The sequence below is a fragment of the Suricata suricatta genome, chromosome 14 (genome assembly GCF_006229205.1).
Source record: "Suricata suricatta isolate VVHF042 chromosome 14, meerkat_22Aug2017_6uvM2_HiC, whole genome shotgun sequence".
Classification (NCBI taxonomy): Eukaryota; Metazoa; Chordata; class Mammalia; order Carnivora; family Herpestidae; genus Suricata; species Suricata suricatta.
In genome coordinates, this window is record NC_043713.1 from 25,331,319 (window position 1) to 25,351,850 (window position 20,532).

At 51.1% G+C, this 20,532-nt stretch overlaps 1 protein-coding gene across 3 annotated transcripts in view; it reads left to right on the forward strand.

Annotated features, from left to right (window-relative positions):
• The window catches only part of ZBTB7C (zinc finger and BTB domain containing 7C), a 276,283-nt gene that overhangs the window by 243,227 nt on the left and 12,524 nt on the right, over nt 1-20,532 (forward strand). The window lies entirely within an intron of this gene.

Consider the following 20,532-nt stretch of genomic DNA (forward strand, 5'->3'; position numbering starts at 1 on the left):
CTCCTGACTGGATGCCTGGGACATGTGACTTCGCCCTTCCTCGTTCAATCTCCTCTTAGGAAAATGGGGGTTATCCTAAGGATTAAGTGAGATAATGTCCATTAAAAAAAAGCCCACTCAATACCTGGCTCATAGTAGATGCTCAAGAAATAGTGCATGAAATTTAAAATGCTCTAGCGATGTTGACACCCTCAGGGTTCAGTGGTTCTGTGATACCGGGAAATGATACTGTGAACCAGCCCCATGATGGTATGCTTTCAGCTAACCCAGGGCCTTCCAGGAGAGGAAGAGAGGGGACCTCTCTTTTCTCCTCTCCCAGGGATCAGATCTCTTCAGAGGCACCAACCAGATGTTCCCTCAGCTCTCAAACAGAATACTCAAGAACAAAATGGAGTCTCCCACAGTGGTCGTGTTTGTTGTTTTGAGGTTATAGCATTTCTAAAGCACTATTGGGCTGAAGGTTTCCAGAGGAAATCCTTTTGATCCCTACGCAATATTGTTTAATCAGAAGAAATAAGATTCTCACTTTTTTCCCCCTTGGGAGATTTAACTCATGGAAATTTTCTGGTTTGGTATTTTGCTCTCCTTGCCTACATAAAAGCGCAGGTGCACAGCGCGTGGCCGGGCTCAACATTACAAGAAGGATGAAGCAGGCATATACAAGCCTTTGCTGCCCACCGAGTGCTTTACTGTTCTTTAGTATTCTTTATTATTTATGTTCCCAGTCGTTTCCTCCTTAGGAAAGGCAAGGTCTTACCACTTCAAGGTAAGCGGGCCCCCACGTACTCAGTGAGTCACTCAACGAACATATGCCAAATGCCTGCGGGTGTGAAGTTCCGTGTTCATCCTGTACGGTGTGCAGAAAAGCAAACCTTACTGTCCAGGCACTTATATTCTGTCCTGTGGGTCCTCTCCTTTTAAACATGAGGATCCTTTTGAAGCTCAAAACACTTCATGGACCTCCACCTGGCTGTACCCGCCTCTTAGAATTCAGTCATGTGTTTATATGTGCATTTGTGTTGAATTCATTACAATCCCATCTGCATGCATTTGGAAACTAACCATACATGTGTGCGTGCAAAATTAGTTGCTCAGCATACTAGTGAAGTTGGGGGTTCTTTGGGGTCTGAAGACCACCCCCTACTCTTGACCCTAGCAACCTGGGGGGCTTACTGAGGACCCAGACTGTTGGAGGGACACGAGGTCTCAGGCTGGAGAGGGTCAGAACACCCCTGACAAAGGAGGGGGCAAGAGCTGTGGGGCAGGGGCCCACCAGTTGGCTGGCCCCTCACCTGCCAGCCATGGCGAGTGTTGGGGCAAAGAGGAGAAGGAAGGAATGAAACTTTCCCGGGGGAATATGTAAGTAATCCAATTTTCGCCCGATCCCTCTGTTGTCAGTTTTAGGAAACCTTCCTCCCTTCCCCTTCTCTCTGAGATGATTTGCTTTATAAATCGCCTGTCGCGTCTTCGAGATGTCCCGCCTCCCCCCACCCCCAGCATGGAAAATTCCTCGGCTGTACAGGCTGGAGCAGGGCCATGCATACTCGCGTCTCTGCCTCTGTCCAATCCCGCCCAGCTCCAGCAATCCATGGCTGCTCGGTCCCCAGCTTTCAAGCTCCTGGGGTTGTATTGGGACACATTTTGCTCCCCACTGGCAGCCCCTCTCCCCCGATGGGTTTTGGAGATCCCTGACACTCCCATGCTCATCCTGCAGCACGCATTGTGGTCTGTCTACCCCTGCCCTGACCCACGGCCCCCAGCACCTCACAACTATCACGATAACACACATTTTCCAGTTACATCTCCATGTACTAAGGGCTAGGAGACAGGCAAGGAAGGGAACATGGAAGGCAGGCACCTAATTCAGGAAGGCTTCCTGGAGGCAGTGATGCCTGAACAAAGTCTTTTTTTTTAATGTTTTATTTATTTTTGATACTGAGAGAGACAGCATGAGAGGGGGAGGGGCAGAGAGAGAAGGAGACACAGAACTGGAAGCAGGCTCCAGGCTCTGAGCTAGCTGTCAGCACAGAGCCCGATGCAGGGCTCGAACCCACGAACATGAGATCTGACCTGAGCCGAAGTCGGAGGCTTAACCGACTGAGCCACCCAGGCGCCTCCCTGAGCAAAGTCTTAAAGGATGGGCATGAATCAGCCCAATAGGGGTTAAGGAGGGTGAGGAGGTTGAGAGGGAGATTCAGCAGCGGGGACAGAGTGAGCAAGGCCTGGCACGATGAGAGACGGGCGTGTGAGTCATGCCTTCCCGCTGCTGGGGGCAGGTCACCTGCAGGGGACAGGTGAGCAAGGTAACGCAGGGCCACGTGGGAGAGCCGGTGGCAGCAGCAGGAATGGAGAGGAGAGCATGAGAAAGACAGTGGGACTGGGACAGCACGCAGATGTCAGAAGCAGAGGATTGAACGAGGAGACCTGTGACCTCAGCCAAGGTCGGGGACCTAGATGGCTAACTTCGAAGCAGAGACATGGTGGAAGGAGGCAGAGGGTGACGTCCCTTAGTCCCTGCTCTGTCTGCTCCCTACCTTCCCTTTCCTCCAGGGACCTGTAGCTTATTTGTTTGTTTCTCCCCTCCTCTACTTCCCCCGCTGGCACTAGCTCCCCAGAAAAGCTAAAAATTCATCTCATCTGACCCAAATCAGAGGGTGGATGAGCTGGGGCTTTATTACACACTAGTTAAAATGGGTCTCGTGGGAGAGAATGGGCTCCGTTATAATTGTATCTTTGGTCACCTCCACCCACCCGGCCAAAAAAATGGGGGGGCTGTGTCTGTTTAGACACCATTTTACAAAAGAGCTCTCTTTCTCCCTTCAACTTTTTTTGGATTAGTCTAGGAAAACCAGCCTGCTGGCCTGGGAAGGATGGGTGGCAGGAGGGAATTGAGGGGTGGGGGGTCCTGTCCTCCCACAGGCTGCCTTCAGGGAAAAGAGCTTGGGTGTCTTTAGAGATGTGTCTCTGGGGACAGGGCAGGCGGCTCCGACTCCATGGGGACTGGGGCGGGGGTTGGGGGCGGTGCTACTTTGAAAGTGGCAGTTCCCTTTATGGGATTTTTCTTTATGATTCTTACACTCCAAAATTGTTCTTTGGGCTTAAGCCTACCATCTATTTAGAACTGAGTGTCAGAAGTGCTGAATGGAGGCTGTTGCTCTGGTTTTGAAGGAAATATTTTTGGAAAGGGTGTGGAGCAAGCAATAAATCACAGGTAGCATTCAGGGTAGTTAGTATGAGACAATAGCCCTTTCCAGGACCTCTTCTGCCCCCAGCCTCCCTCTCACCCTCTGGGAGACCCTTAGAAGTGGATTGTAAGAGGCTCACCCACAGGTGCTGTGGTGTGCGGGTACGTGTGGGTCTCGGGCGGCAGGTTTGCAGGTATTCTGTGAGCTGCCTGCATACTTAGGTGGGTACTGGTTAAGGAGGAAGCATCCCGCACCTGTGTGCTGTGGCCTTCCACTTACTCCCTTGCCTTCTCTTCACAAATAGTAAAGCCAGAAAATCGTGGCTCTCTCTGTCTCCAGTCCCCCAACTAGGCATGACAGGAGATCTAGGGAAATTTTATCCCACACATGCTTACTATTTTGTTGGGAAGCCAAGATTACATACATGGAAAGCTAGGCAAGGGAGTAAATGCATGAGGACCAAGGGGTAAGGTCCCAACTCCTAAAGGGGTTGCAAGATATGTGCGTTAGTTAGCTGTTGCTGCATAACAAAAATGGCCCCATTTTTCAAAGCTTAAAACAACAGAATTTATTGTCCTCATAATTTCTATCATTAGGAATTCAGAAGCTACTTAGCTGGAGAGTTCTGGGCCAGGGTTTCCCAGGGGGTGGCAGTCAAGAGGTTGACTTATTGGAGCTGTAGTCATCTTAGAGCGTGATTGGGACTGAAAGACCTGCTTTCAAGATGCCTCACTCACATAGCTGGCAAGTTGGTGCCGGTTGTGGGTGGGATGCCTCAGTTCCTCCCCATTTGGAGCTGTCCAAAGGCTTCTAAAGTATCTCCCAACATGGCAGCTGGCTTCCCCCACAGCAAGAGTTCCAAGAGAAAGCAAGACAAAAGTGGCAATTTCTCTTCTAACCTCACTTTGGAAGTCACACACCAGTCACACACACCATCACATCCAGACCAACCCTGATAACACTGTGGGTGGGGGAGGGGAATTCACTTCCTGAATACCAGGAACAGAGGATCACTGGGGACCATCCTGGAGGCTGGCTGCCACACAGTGGAAAGTCACTTTGGGTTAGACAGAGAGAAGTGAGACTCAAACGGGGTCTTGAAGAGACTGGGATGACAGGAGAGGTGAGACCAGAGTAGAGGCGTGAGCAGGAACAGGTGCAGAAGCTGAAATGAGCCTGCTGTGTCTGGAGGGCAGGGCAGAGAATCTAGGTTAGACAGCGCTGGGAAATAAGATCAAGATCAGACTACAAACTATCATGATGGGCAGACTGGGATGGTGGGATCCCCCAAAGGGAGTCATTGAAAGTTCTGTACAGAACAGGGACCAGGGGAGGCTCAGACTCTTACTATCTGGGTACTCTGAGTGGGCCACATCAACCCGTCAGAGCTCAGTGGCCACGTCTGATGGGGCATCATGACTGGGTTAATATATGTGAAGTAGGTGGATGACTAGAAGTCAGTAGATTTTGATTATTGAGAGGTCACCATTTCCAGCCAGCCCCTCCCAGGAGTCCTGACACTCGTGTGGTGTGAAACCACATCAGGGCCCTCCTCTTTCCCTGTGCTGGAATAGCAAACAGCCTCCTGAGGCTGAAACCAGGTGCTTTTCCACTAGTGAAGAGCCCGGATCTCACCCATGGCCTGCCTTTGTAGCCGCAGGAACATGGCCGTGTGCTGACAGAGCATGGGCTGCCCCTTTATCCTCCAGTCGTATCCTACAAGACTTGATGGCAGCCAAAGCCTGTCCTCAGGCAATTCTCATCTGACCTGCACAACCACCTATGAGATAGACACCCCAGTGTGGTTAACTCCATTTTATAGACAGGAAACTAAGATATGACAGTTGAAAAGCCCTACAACCAATAAGTAGTGATCAGACATTATGAAAAACCCCACAGACTTAGGAGTTTGTCAAAGAAGGGAGAGAATCCAAATCACTCAATACTGTTAATAGTAATGGCTTTAAAATTCAAATATCATCTATATAAACATAGGAAAATACATCTTTCTTCTACTCCTCACTGGCAGATCTCCAACCCCATCTTGGAAGGAACTGGTAACCGGTTTTTAGTGTGTCTTTCCAAAGCTAGCCCATCGATCTGCAAACAGATACGTGCATGTGGTCATCATTTGCCTTCCAAACGCGGTAACCAACCATGCACTCTGTACTATGCTTTGCAGTGAAATCTGAGAGAGAGTTCTCTTTATCGTCATATACAGACACGCCTCATTCTCTTTAAGGGCTGTGTAGAACTCCGTCGTGTATCTAGACAGCCCCCCATTGATGAACATACTGTTCACTTCTAGTCTTTGCTTTTAGAATCAATGCTTCAGGGATAATCTTTATATAGAAGCTGGGCACATGTGATAATAAAACTGTAAGATGGGGCACCTGGGTGGCTCAGTCAATTAAGTGTCTGACTCTTGATTTCAGCTCAGGTCATGTCCTCATGGTTGAGATTGAGCCCTGCGTCAGGCTCTGCACTGGGCATGGAGCCTGCTTAAGATTGCCCCTCCCCCTCTCACACTTTTTCTCTCTCTCAAAAATATATATATAAGATGAGTATCTATAAAGAAAATTTCTAGGTCATCAGAATTTTTTATTTTTGCCCATCTGACAGATGTAAATTAAAATCTACTTATATTTGATCTTTATGTGTTTAATGCTGAATGATACTGAGCACTTTTCACATCTTTAAAAACTATCTGCATTTCCTTTCCTGTAATCTTGCCAACTGCTCTAGCAAGCTCTAGAGATCTTTTGCTGATTTAATATAATCTCTATAAAGGAAATTAGTCCTTCAATGTGTTTTGCAAATATTTGTCCCAGTTTGTGCTTTAATTTTGTTATGGGATTCTTTTTTGTAAGTTTTTATTTATTTATTTATTTATTTATTTATTTAATTTAGAGATAAAGAGAGAGAACACGAGCAGGGGAGGGGCAGAGAGAAAGGAGGAAAGAGAGAGAGAAAGAGAATCCCAAGCAGGCTCCATGCTGCCAACGCAGAGCCCGATGTGGGGCTTAAACCCACGGACCATGAGATCATGACCTCAGAGGTGGGATCAAGAGCCAGATGCTGAACTGAGCCACTCAGCCACCCCGATTTTGTCACGGGATTCTTAATGTCCACAAATTTTTAAGTCCTTATTTCATCAGATTTGTCAATCTTTTATGGCTTCTAGGTTTTTTATCTTACTTACAAAAGCATTTCCTTTTGAGATTGTAAACTCATCCTCCAATATTTCCTTTTCATTATTTTTTTAACTTGGAAGTCGCTGCTATACTGTCACTTATCTTTGCATCAGGAGTGAGGAAGAGATCCAAGTTTTGTTTTGTTTTCTTTCCTATATGATTTGGCCACGTTATTCCAATCCCTTTTAGTGAAAATTTCATCTTAAAATAGAAACCGAGTTCCACCCTTTATTGTATGCTAAATTTATATGGATATGAATTTTTATGTGTCTATTTATGGACTGTCTATGACTTCTATTGATCTGTCTCCTGTTCAGGATCCTGTGCCAAGTATGTTATTTGTACGGCTTTATACTGTGTTTTCCTATCTGGTAAGGCTAGTCTCTCTGCTCCCGTTACTCATCCTTTTCAAACGCTCTCAGCTATTCTTAAAAGCTTATTTTTCTGCGTGAGCTTTATAGTCGGCTTATCTAATTTCAATAGAAATTCTGGTTGATATTTTTATTGGGATCGTATTGCATTTATTGAACAATTTAGGGGGCACTGGCATGTTTCCAGCATCATAGCTCCCTGACCGAGGGCAGGGGTATAGCTTTCCACTTAAGTATTTCTAAAAAGCGCTTCAGTCATGTGTTCAAACTTTCTTTGTTTGGCTTTCACACATTTCTGATGAGCGTATTCCTAGGTGTTACATCTACTTTCGTTGCCAAGTAAATGGGCTCCTCTAGCATGTTTTTGAACTCGTCCATTGTTTATATAGGAAAGTATCCAATCATATCCTGTGCAAATAATGGCTTTTTTGCCAGCTCTCTTCTAACTTTTTAACCTTATAATTCTTATTCTATATGTTTGATCTTGAGACTTCAAAGGGGGACCAGACTTCCTTAGGTGTGAGGAAATCACGGAGTCCATTCCAGCTCATCAGTAGGTCAGCCAGGCTTCTCTGGGCTGGGGGCTGCGTGGGGGAGTGAGCGGTGAGCATTCTTGTGCCTTGAGAGTATTTTCAGTGTAATTTGTGATATTCTGGAGATCAAAACTCTCAGTGCAGATGGAAGATGAGTGGCGGTAGGTGGAGCAGGGCAGGGTGAGTGGTGGGGTTGGGTAGTTACTCTAGAAGGTTCTGGCAGGGGAGGGACCTCCCCAGAGGCGGTGCAAGACCCCAGTCCTTGGTGCTGGCGCCTTTGGCTGAGGACAAACACGGCAGAGGGGAGAAAGTCTCCTGTTCCTTCACATTTGCACTGAAAAACCAAACCTACAGAGGGGGGGCTGGACTCCCAGAGCCTTGCTCACAGAGGCCTGCCTGCCACACACCATTATGCAGTCTCTCTGTCACAACAGCTGGGCACTGGGGTCCTGCCCAGACAGCTGTGTGGCCTGGACAGCCACCTATCACTTACTGGCCTCACATTCCTGACCATTCAACCCAGACCACACTGGATTCCTTCTTGGTTTCTATTTCTGACCAGTATTTTGCTGTGGGTTAGTCTCACTGCTCAATAAGGCCAAAGCCCCTCAAAAGCAGGTTTGAGATCTTGCTTCAAACCCCACACGGTGTGAAGCCCAGGTCAAGCACACGGTGAGTAATCAGTGAGCTTTGTGACTTGACGGACTGATGTTCCACGAGAAAACTACTGCTGACAAGTGATTTCCACTCACCTCCCGATTGTCCTTGCTTTGGAAAGGGCTTCTGGAACCAAACAGCCATCAGCTTCTGCAGCGGGGAAGGAAGCACATTCTAGTAGAAGGAAGACCAGGCTGGAGTATAAATAGGAAAGGGAAAGGCTTGGACTTTCACAGTGCAATAAAAGTTCTATATAATAATATTATATGTAACTGTGCAGTTAAGCCTGAAAATTGCAAGCTTCCAGTTCGTTCTTCCCGGCCAAACACCAGGCGGTTCTGGTGGTGGATGGCGTCTGCTTAGAAGAAAAGAGCGAGATGAGAGGCAAAGCTGAGGTTTCACTTCCTTTGGAAAACACAAGCGGGGTTGGGATCCTTGAGGCCATCCAGCCGGGCGGCTGGTCTGGGCCCTGTCTGCACGTTGAAGTGGACAAGGGCAGGGAGGCAGAAGTGTTTTTCCAGGGCCGAGGCATAACTAGGACTTCTTCCACCTGGGCCAAGGCCTGACAGTGTGACTCTGCCCTCCTGCCGCCCCCAGCCCCCGCCTCTGCTGACGCCCCTCCCCACCCAGTCCCACCCGAGGTCTGGTCCCCAGAGCAGGGCAGGGGCGTGCCTGTGAATACCGGGCAGCTGCTTCAGGGCTCAGAAAATACGTTCTCCTACCTGACTTCCAGCCACCCTTTGCTACCCGCTCTGGGACTACCTGTTGCTGACACCAACCTCAAATGCAGTGGCAGGCAGATTCCTCTCCCTTTCAGAACTTTCTCTGAAATCCTTCCTGCAGCCTCTTACACAGTCCAGAGGCTTGGAGGCCTCACCTCCCTGCCTTGCCATCCCCTCCATCCCCCCAAGACTCACGAAGAGTGAGCACCCCGCCCACTGAACCCAGCACCCCACTACCCCTCACTTCTGCCTTGCTAAGCCCCAGCTTCTATGCCCTTGCTTTCTACACACTGTTCTCCCTGCCAGAATGTTCTTCTTTCCATGCCCCACACCCAGGCTGCCTGGGGGCCTCAGAGCTCAGCCCCCAGCATCACTTTGTTGTTGGAGTGCCCTCCCCAACCCCGAGCCCAGCAGAGCCCCTGCTCTGGCCCCCAGAGGACCTGTCCACACCGCGGGGCTTGCTCTCCGCACCCCGTTCTAGTGTTAAGTCTGTACCGCGAGTTCTTACGGCCAGGAAATGTAGCCTTCCCTCCCTGCTTCTCCACCCTCAGCAGAATGGGCAAACTCTACCAGCCTTGCAGCCTGCTCAGGACAGATGGGACTCAGATGCCAGGGTTCAAATCCCAGCTCTACCTCAGTCTCCCCACTTGAAAAAAGTGGGTAATGATCATGGCGCTGGCTGCCTCGTGGGGGTTCTAAGAGGGTTCAATGAGAGAATTGTATAAAATATTTAGGACAGAGACTGGCACCAAATGAGTGCTCCATACATCTCAGTTACGGGTTTGACTCCCTTGATACCAGTTGGAGGAAACTCAGAATTAATCCTCTGTCTCCTGGAGACTCTTTGTCTGTCAGTCCGTCCGCATCCCTGTCTGTACCTCCACAGCCTCCCACAGGGCCTGAGGGATTAACGGGTTGTTTGTAAAGAATTGGGGCACTTTCTGGAGAAGCAGCTTCCATACTCCGCCCGGCTACCACAGCGCTCCGGGACCGTCCTCCCACCTGAGAGGAAGCTAAATACAGCCTGTCTCCTCGCCCTGCCTCAGGGGCAGGGTGAGGGAGCACAGCGGGAACGTACTGAGCTTCCCATCACGCTGGCCAGACGGGGAAGGGTGGACAGAATCCAGAGAGTCACAGTTGGGTGCAGCAGCCCCAAGATAGCAGATGTTGAGCTGTTCATGACCTTGGAATCCAAAGGTCAACGCTGGAGCCAAAAATCTTTAAGTTGATTAGCTGGAGGACAGCATAGAACCATCGAGGCTGAGGACAGGAGCCTCCTGGGCTTCCGTTAAAGAAGGTGAAGCTCAGAGAGGGAATCTGGCTGGTCCAAGGTCCCCTGTGACTCAGCTGCAGGCCAGAGACGAATTATAAGTCCAGGCTTTCCTTGTCTAATTCCCCACAGACGACTCGCCTGCACATTGCTCAGCCCTGACTCCTCGTGCTCTTTCTGAAAACTGAGCTTAGCCTTTCTCCGCTCCAGCTGTGCCCCTCTCACCGGGCTCCAGCTTTCCTTCTTTCCCATTGTAAGTCCCCTGGCTCAGCGGCAATGGCACAGGACTGGGGGCCCTTGGCGCGTGGGTCAAGGTGATGCGCAGGCAGAGAATGCTCAGAGGCCGGCCAACTCGGCAGCCACAATGGTGCCTTCTGGAAGAGACACTGAAATATCCCCAGGAAGGACCGAAACCAGGTGTCACTTAACCCAAGAATCCACGCACAATCCCTTACCTTAAATAACTAACAAAGGCTAAACCTTCCCCTCCACCCCCGCAGGAGACAGCATCTTTGGGCAGAAATGCTAAAGAGAAAAGCGCTCCCAGCGGTTCCTGTGTGTGTCCCTGCCTCCCCACCCCGCTGCTGCGGGTTTACACCCCTGCTGATGCAGGGTGCTGGGAGCCTAGCAGACCAGCCAGCACACCTGAAAAGGCAGCCAGAGGCTCTGAAACTCAGTGACACGGGGCCTGGAGGTGTTTATGGGAGACGAGTGATTTATTTTATTATCTAAATTTTCAGTGGTTTAATAAGGTTTAATAAGCTTCCCAAGGAGTTTTCTGGCTCAGGAAATCGCCTGTAATAAACACAAGTAGTAAATCCTTTATTTTGAACGTAAAGAGGTGGGCAATTTTTCTTAAAACAAAACAAGTCTTCCCTGCCCCCCTTCGCCTCACCCTCTAATAAATAAGGGGTGAATAAATAATTAGAGAACAGCAGCTTGAAGGGACAGCACTTTATTTGTCCCGCCCAGACTCCCACCGGCTAGCCAGCCAGTGCTCCAGCTGGCAGCAGGGGGACCCTCCTGCTCTGCCAACCGTCAGCCCCTCCAGCCTCCCTCTCTCATGGTGTCCCCAAGGCCACTCGGCCCCCTTGGAGAACCCACTCTTTCTATCCTTCCTGCAAGGTTTCTGCACAGCAGTTGAAGAAATCAGTGACCTTGGGGTGGGTGGGGGGGGCTATATGAGTTCTTCAACAGTCTTTTAACCACATTGCTTTATGACCTCGACCTCACTTTATATCTATTTCCTTATCTGTAAAATGGGTACAGTACCAAGGAGGTGAAAGTACTTTGCAAAGTAAAAGGCTCCAACCCACCCCTTGGGCGAGGGGCTGTGGGCCATGGCCCCTGCACACCCAGATACTGGCAGGCTGTGGCTGTAAAGAAGACGGGGCTCCTCCAGGGAGTAATTGAACAGCTCTGACACTCACACACCCCCACCCCCTCCATCTCGAAGTCCTGTGCGGAGCTGCCCTTCGCTCCTCCTTGCCCGTCTCTCAAGCCACCCTCCTGGGCACCCCTCATGTCTGTTCCTAGGGTGTGCTTCACTCCTGTAAGGATTTAAGGCGAGAGAAGCCCACCCTGGCTTTTGCCCCTACTCCAACTCCTACGAGTGATCCTTGTTCTGATAAAACCAAACCAGTGCAGGGGGAAATGGCAGAGGTGACGGTGGGGAGGGGCATCGCGGGCAAGGGATACAGCATGATGCAGTGGGTAGAGGCTACGAGGCAAGAGGTCTGGGTCTCTGTCCCTCACCTAGTTCTGTGACCTTGGGCAAGTCTGTTTACCAGCATGAGCTTAGGTTTCTCATTAGCAAAGTAGGCCAAGTCATTCTTCCTGGACCAAGGGTCCTAGGAAAACGTATGGAGAAAAGCGGATGTGGACAAGCCTCTCAGAATAAGGAACTCAACAGGCACGAAGCTTTGTTAACTCGGGGCTTCAGCAGAGAACAGTGAAGCAGGAACTGGTCACAGGAGGATACTTCAGGCCCCCAAACAGCAACGGGAATCCTCTGCCGAGGCTGGGGTGAGAACCCAGGAGGGCCTGACTACCAGGCCTGGACAATGCCACAGCCCTCACAGGTCTTGTCCTGCGGATGGGGGGACGAGGTACTGAGGGGAGGAGAAGGGGAAGCACAATCGTGCAGGGGGAGGGGGGCGGGCAGGAGGGAGGTGCTGAATTTCAGCTATAAAGAAGCACCTGGCATGGCCATCACTTTTGGCAGAGGAGGAAAGCTCCAAGTTCATTTCACAGAAACCAACCACCAGCTGTAAGCCCTGGGCCCAAGGTGAGCTGGGGACTGTGGGCTCTGGGTGTGCCTGGGCAGGGCGGCAGAGCAGGTGGGACCGGCCTCTCCCGGCTGTGGGCGCCCTGCCTGGGGTGCTCTAGCAGGCAGGCTGGAAGCTGAAGTAGCCTTGCCCTCCTGCCCAGCCCACACATCTGGCCCCAGCTTCTGGGGCAGCTGAGGCCCTGGGGCATTCTGGGCCAGGGGGTGTGGCTGCCCTCCCCCAACTCCGCTCAGGGGAACTGCCAAGGGCTGGGTGGGGCACGCCGGGCAAAGGTCCTTGGGGCTGGCCAGCCGCTTGGGCCAGGTCTCCCTGACCCTCTTTTGCCCTGGCCCACCGGCCCCTTGCAGATTTCAGGGCTGACACAGACCACAGGGAGTTAAGAGCCTGCTCACAAGGGTGTGGGAGTTTGTTGCCCAGCCGCATTCCCAGGTCTGGAAAAGAAAGCCACATCCCTCCTCTGCGCCGTGCACAGCCCCCTGGCCCTCACCATAGCCACCAGTTCTGCCAGGTGGCTTTGAAGCTCCAAGCCCAGGCAGAGGAGGAGCTGGAGCTGGAGACCTGTGGGGCCACTCCCGGGGCCCTGGCAGTCTGCCGCTGCTGGGGCCAGCCTGCCCTGAGGGTTTGGCAGAAGGAAGCACCATCCTGAGCCCCAGATTTGCTGAGCTGAGCAGGATTCGGAGAGGTGCTGGGCTTGTGGATCAAAGCAAGAGAATTGTCCCAAGGCAGCCGTGGAGGATGAGAAAGATTCTACCAGAGCCAACTGGAGCCCAGTGTGACTTTGGGCAGGTCACATAGCCTCTCTGATCCCCATCAAATGGGGATGACAATAAGAATGAAATGAATGAGTCTACATGCCGTATGCATGACAAGGCTCTGTTCAAAGGTTAGATTTGCCCAAGGCCCAGGGTTCAGGCCACCCCACTGCCATTTGTGACTTCAAGCCCATCCCCAATATGTCTTGAACTGATCTCATTCATTCAGCATCTACTGCGTTCCTGTTTGATGGCATCCTGGGAATGATACAGACTTGGGTCAGACCCTGCCTGCCTGGAGCAGGTGAGATCTGGGCAGTTATTTCCCTTCGAGCTGAGGGCAGCAGGGGTATGTAATTTGCCTACCACGCACTCCACGTTCCTAATAAAACTAGTCCAAGAACATGGGTCCCTGACTAGCTAGGCACCTTGATGGGGGCACTGTGCCCTATCAGGGAGCATAGGCCGGGGCCTCAGAACCCCGGTTCTAACTCTGACACTAATTCACTGTGTGCCCTTGGGCAAGGCTCCTGTTTGTGCCTCATTTTCCTCATCTGTAAAGTGCGCATAAAGGTTATGCCAGCCTTGTCTGCCTGGTGGGTTAGAAGTACATGAGACAGGAGGCATGGAAGGATCTGGGAATGTTCCGATGCCCCGCGCAGGCCAGGGACGGCCCTGGGAGTGTGTAAGCGTTCTTCTCAGACTATCTTTGGGAGAAGTGCTTAAATAGCATGGGCTTCTAGGAAACTTGCAAAAGGCAGAGTAGCTCCCAGTACGGTCCTCCTTCCCTCTGCCAAGACATCAGTGAGAGGTCTGTGTCCTTCCTGGACTTCATAATTGCTGACATAATTGTCGAGCGTCTACTGTGTACCAGGAAGCACTTTCTGTGCCTTACCTCCTTTGACCCATTGGATGAATTTGTGACGTCAACAGGACCATCAGCCCTATTGTACAGATGAGGAAACTGAGCTCAAGGAGGGTGATACCAAGTCCCAGAGACCATCAGCAGGGAAGCAGCGACGTGGATCCGGGCAGTCTGAGAACCGGGCCTCGCCCCTCAGCGCTCCGAGCAGCCTCCAGTTATCAGATGGTCATTAATCAACTTCAGGCACATGCCTGGCTGAGAATCACTTCTTGCATGATCCCACTTGGCATCCAGGTTAAACACACTTCCAGAGGGGTTCTGCGTGTCTAAATCCTTCTAGATCCAAATAACGCCGCCCCTATGCCTAGTGAAGTTCTCTCTCTCCTGTGCAGCACAGACAAGACCCCTCCTCCTGAAAGCCTACCCTGATTACCCAAGCCATGGGTGTCTGATGCCTTTCTGTCCATACCTCTCATTTGTACTTGGTACTTAGACCCCTGATGTTCATGGCCTCATCCCCCTCCACGTACACATCCATCACCCCACGCTCCAATAAAGAGACAGCCTTTGGGAGGAGGGTTCAAGTCCCAAGGGGGACTCTGCAGGGGGCCGTGTGGTAAGGGGAATGGAGAGCAGTGTTGGTGTCAGGTGTAGCTGAGTTCCAGTCCCGCTCGGCGCTTGCTGGCTTCTGGCCTTGCTTGGCAGGTCACTGACCCTCTCCGTACCTGTGTCTTCATCTCTAAATTGGAGATGATGTTAAAAATATGTACCTTTCAGAATTGTGTCCGTTGAGGAAGGATTGGAAGGGCAATGAGTGGCATGTTACAAGCACTCTGTAAATGGTGGCTGGGATTGGTAACTATTGTGAATGGTGGCTGGCGTGCTTGACTGACTTGGTTATTAGAACAGGACACAAAGTCCTACCAAGATTCAAGCCCCGTCCAATCGCCCTACCCACCTCATGTCTTGGTTCCTCTTAGAGGAGCACCTCCTCCCCTCTGTGGAGGGCATGGCCCCTTCTCCTGGTAGGGAGGAAGGGGAGCGCAGGTACAGTACCTGGGGGTGGGGGGTACTGTTCTCATTCTGCAGTTGAACCAACAGGCCCAGCGGTGAGAAATGCTGCTTTGGTCACACAGGGCTACTCAGATATACCTGAGCTCTAGAGCCTTCCACAGGGGGCAGAGGCCCAGGGGACGTCCTTTGGGATGATGACCACATAGGAGAAAGTTTTGCCCATCCTGGGTTCTTCCTCTTTCACCTCCTTTCTCTGTCTCCAAGCCCCTCTTCCTTTCTCTCCCGCCCCTTTATTTCTGGTCTGTGTGAGTGTGTGTGTGTGTGTGTGTGTGTGTGTGTGTGTGTGTGTGTGGTGTGTAATTCTTTTTCCTGAGTGTGTTATTCTTGGAGACAGGACGGCCCTGGCTTGGGCGATGGGAGGAAGGGGATGGGGGACCTGGGCAGGAAGGTGGGGGTGTGGCATGGCATTCCCTTGGGGACCTGCTGTCTGCGGGCCCTCCAGGGCATGGGAATCTTAGGGTCACCACAGAAGCTCCCAGTGTGCACAGGGGGGTACTTTTTCCCAAAGAGACAATGAAACAGCAAGAGGCAGCCCTGCCTCCTGCCTGGAAAAACAGCCCCCACGACAAGGTTACATCCACTCCTCTGGGAGTGGGACAGGATGAAAGCTCCAAAGCCAGGCGCAGTGAGAAGTCGCTGCTGGGCAGGCAAGCCGGCCTTTGTGTCCCCGGCCACCTAGGCCTGTCACCCCCTCCTCCTCTCTCCATTTTGCACCTGGAGCTTCTCAAAGTCATGACACACTTATCAGGTTTTCCATGACTTGTCAATGACAAGATGAAGAAACAGAAGCCCAGAGAGGCAGAGGGGCCTCCCAAAGTCACACAGCGATGGGTTTCTTCCTGATTTTCAGTCCCAGCAGACCTGGCTCTAAGAGCACACGAGATGGAACATTTGGCATAAGGACAGCCACTCTCCTCTCCTCGGTAGGCTCCGATGAGTCACTGGCCACCACAGTTCAATGGGTCGCATCTCCTCTGTTTTAAAAGGTTGGGGGGAAGCTTAAAGAATTGTAAGAATTTTCTCTGGAAGACATTTAAAACATTTTTGGTCTTTAAAGGAATAGGCCCTTAGCAAGCAAGAAAACTTGGCTCTCCATAAAGAACTGACTTCCTGGGGTTTTACTGATTTGGGCATTTTACTTAACAGTCGAAGTTTCGTGTACAAACCATCGTCTGAAATGAGAAGGTGTTTCTAAGCGTGAGGACCTGCTGCCCATATGGCAGCGTGGTGGGAATTCACAAAAGGTGCCATTTCCTCAATATGTCTACTTGCATCTATCAAAATCACCTCGTAATACACTGTGAGACTGAAGCACTTTCACTGCCATCTGCCGGACGGTTGTCATGCTAAATGTCGCACGTCTACCACATCCATGAAGTCGGAAGTGGCCCTGTATAGTGTGCTGCTGCTGTGTAACAAATCACGCTAGAGCTTAGAAATGTAAAACGCGAGTAGGCATTCGCTATCTCGTAGCCGGGACTCTGGGCACACCGCAGCTAAGTGGTGCTGGTTCACATCTGTCAGGGACTTGCATCTCCTGGATGACAGCATGTCAGCATGTCTACTGTCATCTGAGGGCTTGACTGGGGCTGAATGGCCCGCTCTCACTGTGGCTCATTCACAGCTGGTGAGCTGCTGCTGGCGGCTGGCAGGAAGCCACAGTCTCTTGCCATGTGCATCTCCCCGTAGGGCTGCCTGCATGTCCCCACAACATGGAAGCTGGCCTCCCCTTGAATGTCTTTCATGACCACACTGTCAGGTCCACGTATCTCATTGGTTACACAGGTCGGCCCTGTTCACATGGAAAGGAACCTCATGAGAGCATGAATCCTTGCTACCAGGAAGCAAGAACCATGAGGTAGGGGACATCTTTGAGTCTGCCCTTGGTTGTGGTGCCATTGTTTAGTGAACAACTTGCCCAACGGTCATTTCAGTGCTGCTGAGCCCCTGCCTTTGACCTTCACCAGCTGTGTGCCAGGACTGTGCTAAGCATCATAGTGACGGCCCGCCCGTGAGCAGCTGACAATCTAGCAGAAATGCCAAGACACAGAAAAGAAGTTCTAGTACAAGGCAGAGTGAAATAAATGGCCGGAGGCATCAGGTGTTCAGGAGATCAAAAGGTGGAAGAGACCTGGCATGTGAACAGAGAGATGGAGAAAGTCCTGATGTGGGTGGGATGTGGGCCCCTGGAGATGGAGGAGGTTGGGTGTTCTCCAGCCAGGAGATCAGTGTGAGCAAAGGCATGGAGGCTGAGAAGCAGGGTTCATGTTGGGGGATTCGAGGGAAGGGGGAAAGGGGTACAATGTGGGGCATGTTTGAGAGCAGTGCCGTGAGCACTCAGCTTATCCAGGTGACTGTAGACTGATAAATGTAGGCTGTGCTCAGAAAGTGAGAGGGGAAAGCCGAATGGAGCCTCAGCTCCATCCCCTCCCCTCCCCTTTGGCAGAGCTTTGCCAAAACCACCAGGGGAGACTGCCCGGGAGCAAGTGGGCAAATTCCAGGGACCACAGAGGGGCCGCTCTGCCCACTCCAAGCAAAGCAGGGACCTGGGCCTTGCTTGGGAAGACTTCCTGATGCTGTAGTCCCTGAGGCTGGTCCGGCCTCCATCTACCCACTGCGCCTGCCTGCTTGGCCCCCCTGGGGAGGCAGGGCCACTCTCTCCTGCTGATCCAAATCCTTCCCATCCACCCTCCTCCACAAAGGTGCCCCTGAGCATCTCTGAATGCCCCGGGGTCTGGGCCACTCAGACCGCAGCAAGGACTTCTGGTCATTCTTGGTCACCTTTGTGAAGCAGAGGCAGGAGGTAGAGTGGTTGTGGTGGAGAAGCATGGCCTGGGGAGCCAGACTTTGGACTCAGATCTTTATGCCATGACTTAGTGTCCCTGTGATCTATCCTTTTGTGCCTCCTTTGCCTCCTCTGTAAGATAGGAATAGTGATAATAATTAGAGCCGCGCCCCTGTAATCGTGAAGATGAGTAGGCTGAGGGCAGGCCATGGCTCCGACCCCTCATTTGGGAACCCCACTGTTTAGGCGAGCACTTGGCCTGCAGAGAGGTGTTGGCCAAGGTTGGCCCGGCCCTAAATCCTCCCTGTCTGCCCTATAAGGCCTGAGTGTCTGAAGCAGGAAGTGGGGGCCGGCAGGATAGGGACCAGTGTCCTCGGGTCCCCTTACTCACTGCACAGAAGGTGCAACAAAGTGGCTTTTCTGGGACAGTAATAGACATGGAAGCCCTGAAGGGGTTACAGAGGGAGGCCTGGAGCATAGGGGAAGGAGGTAGCCTCAGAATACTCTGCAGCACAGAGAGCTGAGGCCTGCGGCATGGGGATGCCCACCCTGGTCAGAGAGAAGGAGGGGGGTCCTACACAGGACCTCAGAGGGATCTGAGCCCCCAGAGAGATGCAGCTGTAGAACGGTTTTTCAGCGGACAAGAACCAAGTTAACTTGCCCCCCACCCCCACCCAGACCTAGAGCACCTTGGTGGAACTGCCCGCTTTGCACTTGCTGTTCCCACTGTTCCCTACATCATCCTATGACTGGATCCTTCTCACCATCCAGGCCTCAGCTTAAATGACACCTCCCAAGGGAAGCCTTCCCTGACCACTCTGAGTAAAGTAGCCTCCCTCTCCCCGTCACCTCACCCACTACAATCGACAGATGATAATCATCATTCATTAGGGTGGAAGGAGATTGTCTATTTATTGGTTTAAGTTGTTTCCTATCATTTGATTTTTTAATTAAACATTTTTTTTACATAATTTGTCGATTCACATGTAGTTTTTTTAAAATAGAAACCTAGCTTATGTTAATGTTTATTTTTGAGACAGAGAGAGACAAGGGTGAGCAGGGGAGGGCAGAGAGAGGAGGGAGATGCAGAATCCGAAGCAGGCTCTAGGCTCTGAGCTAGCAGTACAGAGCCCGATGCAGGGATCGAACTCATGAACTGCGAGATCATGACCTGAACCGAAGTCAGGCGCTTAGCCGACTGAGCCACCCAAGGCCCCCCAATTCACATGTAGTTTTAAGAAAAAAATCCAGACATCCCATGTACACTTTACCCAGTTTTCCCCGATGGTAGCATCTTTCAAAATCACAGGACAACATCATCCAGGATATTGACCTCTGTACAGTCAAGATACAGAATGTGCCCATCACCAGGAGGGGCCCTCCTGATGCCCTCTTATAGCCACGCCCACCTCCCTCCTGCCCCACCCACTTTCTAGCCACCAGCAGCCACTCCTATGTGCTCCATTTCTGGAATGATACCACCACCTCAAGAGCATCATATAAATGGCATTATGCAGCATGTAACCTACTGGTGCCGCTTTTTCACTCAGGCCCATCCAGGCTTTTTTTATGCATTAGTATGTCGTTCCTCTTGATTGCTGACTAGTCCTCTGTGAAATGGGTGCATTCCGGCTTGGTGAACTACTCACCCATTGAAGGGCCTCTGGATTCTTTCCAGTCATTGACTGCTATGCATAAAGCTGCCAGGAACATTTGCATTCAGGTCTTTGCGTGGACCCATGTTTTTATTTCTTTGGGACAGATGCTCAAGAGTGCTTGATGGAGGGTGCTGCATCATAGGGTGGTTACACATTTAGTTTTTTTTTTAAGGAAACCCCCAAATTGTTTTGCAGTGAGGCTCTACCATTTTACATGCCCACCAGCAATGGATGAGTGATCCGGTTTCCCCACATCCTTGCCAGCATTTGGTGTTGTCACTATTTTTTTATTTTAGCCATTCTGACGGGTGTGTGGGGAGCTCCCATTTCTCTTTGGTGAATCTTGATATTTCGCCATCACAGTTGAATGCATGGCCTGTGGGGGTCGCTGGCCCTCTTAAAGATGAGAAGGCAGAGTGGCTGCAAGGCCTTCTGGGAAGCCTCCTGAGCCCCTGCACTTCTCGCCAGGGCCCTGGAGCCTCCAGTCCCCACTCAGGGTGCATATTGTGTGAGTGGCACTTCCCTCTCCTCTGCTTCCCTGCACCTGCCTTCCCAAAGTAGAAACATCCAGAAGATAAATGTGTGGGAATCCCCAAGGCTCTTCCCACTGGGGCCTGAGGTTTTCAGGTTTTGTTTTTATTTTTATTTTCTCTCCACCCTAATTGCACCAGGGTAAGGACCAGGCTTTTGTTAGGTTTTATGCATGGGCCACAATTACGCTTTGCCCTAAGCAGAGGAAGTCCTCGATGCCACGGCATAAAAACAGAAGTGGCTTTTTGTCCAAGCTGAATCTGTGGACTTGGGCTCTGAGTCTGACTCCCTGAAGCAGGGTGCTGTCCTCTGTCCTGCACTTTTCTGTCCCGGTGGCTGTCACCAGCCACACTTCAAACTAAGGGGTCTCAGAAGAGGCTTCTCCCTCCAGGTGATGTGTTTCCTGGAGACATGATAAATTAGCTACAGTGTACTCAAATTTAATACGGAATTTAAATGTTTCCTTACATGTGAAACAGCTCACAGATACACATATACAGGAGGTCACTATTTAAAAAGAAAAAAAAGATCAAGATTTGCAAATGAATAGAAACTCCATCAACTACAATGAAGTCAGACCTAAGGTCAGAGGCAAAGCATATACCATTAGGCCCCATTTCTGTGCTGAAAATGGGCCACAAAATTTG